This window comes from Mus caroli, chromosome 7, assembly GCF_900094665.2.
Source record: "Mus caroli chromosome 7, CAROLI_EIJ_v1.1, whole genome shotgun sequence".
Classification (NCBI taxonomy): Eukaryota; Metazoa; Chordata; class Mammalia; order Rodentia; family Muridae; genus Mus; species Mus caroli.
The window spans coordinates 75,519,954-75,523,328 of NC_034576.1; the positions used below are offsets into that span (position 1 = coordinate 75,519,954).

General features: G+C 45.9%; 1 pseudogene; it reads right to left on the reverse strand.

Moving 5' to 3' along the window:
* Positions 1-288: 288 nt before the first annotated feature.
* Positions 289-1,292, reverse strand: LOC110299073 (annotated as a pseudogene).
* Positions 1,293-3,375: the final 2,083 nt, after the last annotated feature.

The window sequence follows — 3,375 nt, forward strand, 5'->3', positions numbered from 1 at the left end:
TGAACGAAGAGGCCATGAATTTAAAAGAAAGCAGGGAGAAACATATGAGAGGGCCTGAATGGAGGGGAAACTATGTAATCTTTTTGGGGGTGCAGAGAACTTTATTGATGTTATTCAAGAGACTAGGGGTGGTTCCCTAGGCCCCTCCTGTTATTATGGGGTTCTGGGATGGAAACTGTGAGGGAGATGCTCAGTGATGGGGACCGAGTTGGGATAGGGACTCCTCAGCAACAGAGGGCCTCTCTCTTGCTCTCAGTGTCCTTGCTGGGGTGGGTGGTCCAGGGTTTCTTACTCCTTGGAGACCATGTAGGCCATGAGGTCCACCACCCTGTTGCTGTAGCCCTATTCATTGTCATACCAGGAAATGAGCTTCACAAAGTTGTCATTGAGAGCAATGTCAGCCCCAGCATCAAAGGTGGAAGAGTGGGAGTTGCTGTTGAAGTTGCAGGAGACAACCTGGTCCCCAGTGTAACCCAGGATGCCCTTCAGTGGGCCCTCAGATGCCTGCTTCACCACCTTCTTGATGTCTTCATACTTGGCAGGTTTCTCTAGGCGGCATGTCAGATCCACAATGGATACATTGAGGGTAGAAACACAGAAGACCATGCCAGTGAGCTTCCCATTCAGCTCTGGGATGACCTTGCCCACAGCCTTGGCAGCACCCGTGGATGCATGGATGATATTCTGGACAGACCCATGGCCATCACATCACAGCTTTCCTGAGGGGCCATCAACAGTCTTCTGAGTGGCAGTGATGGCATGGACCATAGTCATGAGCCCTTCCACAATGCCAAAGTTGTCATGGATGACCTTGGAGGATAAGCAGTTGGTGGTGCAGGATGCACTGCTGATAATCTTGAGTGAGTTGTCATAGTTCTCGTGGTTCACACCCATCACAAACATGGGGGCATCGGCGGAAGGGGCAGAAATGATGACCCTTTTGGCCCCACCCTTCAAGTGGGCCCTGCCTTCTCTATGGTGGTGAAGACACCAGTAGACTCCACAACATACTCATCACCAGCATCACCCCATTTGATGTTAGCGGGGTCTTGTTCCTGGAAGATAGTGATGGGCTTCCCGTTGATGACAAGCTTCCCATTCTCAGCTATGATTATGCCATTGAATTTTCCATGAGTGGAGTCATACTGGAACATGTAGACCATGTAGTTGAGGTCAATGAAGGTGTCGTTGATGGCAACAATCTCCACTTTGCCATGTGGAGAGCAGAAGGCAGCCCTGGTAACCAGGCTCTCCATACGGCCAAATCCATTCACACCAACCTTCACCATTTTGTCTATAGAACAAGGCTGGCACTACACAAGAAGATGCAGCTGTCTCTGGAACAAGAAGGAGCAGAGAGCCAAAACTGTATAATCTTAATCTCAAAAATGAAATACTAAATCTCAAGAAGAGTAGGATAAACACATAAACAGGGCTTTCAGTAGAATGAATTAAAATTGCTAAAACATAGTTCAAAAAAGTATTCATTTCTAGCCTAGCTCGGTCCTTAGTGAGGGAACACTGAGCCTGTTTGACATTTCCAACACTGAACAGTTGTAACACAAGAATATTTTGAAGTACAGAAAGGGAAAAGGAAGTGTCAATATAGAGAAAAGGTTGCAAAGAAAATGTACTATGGCACCAAAATCCATCGCTCCAATATTAGGAGAGTAACTATCTTTTAAACTTTTCTATGTGCTACATAAATTATTTTAAGCTTTAAAAATATTAATTTTTTTCTAGCTTACATTGAAAACCAGTCCCACTGGCCTCTAGCTCCATTCTCTATGTTTTCCAAAGGCCTCCCTCGATACACTCCCCTATCAAACTACCATTGTGAATTCCCAGGTCCCAGATAAATCCCTCCTGTTTTTATGCCTTTGTTCACAGTGTTCCCCCAGCCTGTACTTCTCTTCCTTCTCACTACTCTTCTGAGAAAAGGTTGTTCATCGTTCAGCACCTGGCTCTAAAATCTCACACTATTTTCTTGAACCCTCCAGCTAAAAATAATTATTCTTCTCTCCAAAGTCATTTGTCTATACCTTGGCTCTTATCGCACTTGCCTTTTTCTATCTTGCTATTATAGATAAAACTGTGTTTGATTTATTGCCCTCCTGGGAATGGAGGTGACTTAGTAGCATTTAGGTCATAAATATTTCTGATTTTTTTTCTTTTTCCTCCCAGCTCTTAGCAATGTTTGCTCAGCTGAATCATCCATGGAACTTCCTGATGGTGTGTTAAAGTAGTAAAGGGCAAAGGATGTCACAGACGTGAAGAGGGCCAATGATGACCTATGAACTTCTGTGTTGGAACGTTCCTTCTGCAAGGATGCTGCTGGTCCCAGCCACACAAGATGAGCATGGCCATCACCACTAAGCTGTAGGGTGGTGAGCTAGTGTGCGTTCATCTGTCTGTCTGCCTGTCTGTCTGTCTGTCTGTCTGTCTGTCTGTGTATTACTGTGCATGTGTGCCTGTAGGTACATAAGCATGAGTGCACTGTGTGTAAAGGTCCAAGGTCAATGTCATATGTCTTTCCCCTAAGCCATCACCCACCTCCCCGTTTCCTGAACTGCTCTTAGTCAACAACAAGAAAGGAGTTTGTACTATGTGCAAATCCCCGCCCACACCAAGAGAGAGAGGGAAATCTGCATCAGCTCCTGCTAGTGGAACTTGCTTCCTTCTTTCTTTTTTTCCCACATTTTTTTAATTAGATATTGTCTTCATTTACATTTCAAATGCTATCCCAAAAGTCCCCTATACCCTTCCCCCGGCCCTGCTCTCCTACCCACCCACTCCCACTTCTTGGCCCTGGCGTTCCCCTGTACTGGGGCATACAAAGTTTGCTAGACCAAGGNGCCTCTCTTCCCAATGATGGCTGACTAGGCCATCTTCTGCTACATATGCAGCTAGAGACATGAGCTCTGGGGGGGGGGNNATTGGTTAGTTCATATTGTTGTTCCACCTATAGGATTGCAGACCCCTTCAGCTCCTTGGATACTTTCTCTAGCTCCTATATTGGGGCCCTGTGTTCCATCCTATAGATGACTGTGAGCATCCACTTTCTTCCTTCTAATGATGCAGCTGCTACTCTGAGTTGAGAACAGGGTAGCACTGTAAAGTGTGCAGTGAGACCTCATCCACTGTGACTTTTAAAACATGCCAACAACTCCAGGACGCTCAATTAAGAGAGTCCTAAGACTGAAGGTAGGAAAACCCGTGCTGAGAGGAGACACTTGTTCTATTCCTGGTGTGTTCACTCCTGCATCTTGAGTCACCTCTCTCTGCACTCCATGTTCCCTCAGTTGCCCTCTTCTCACTGTCTTTAGAAAAGTTTTCGGAAGTATACCATGTGTACAGCCTGAACCAGTGTGTCAT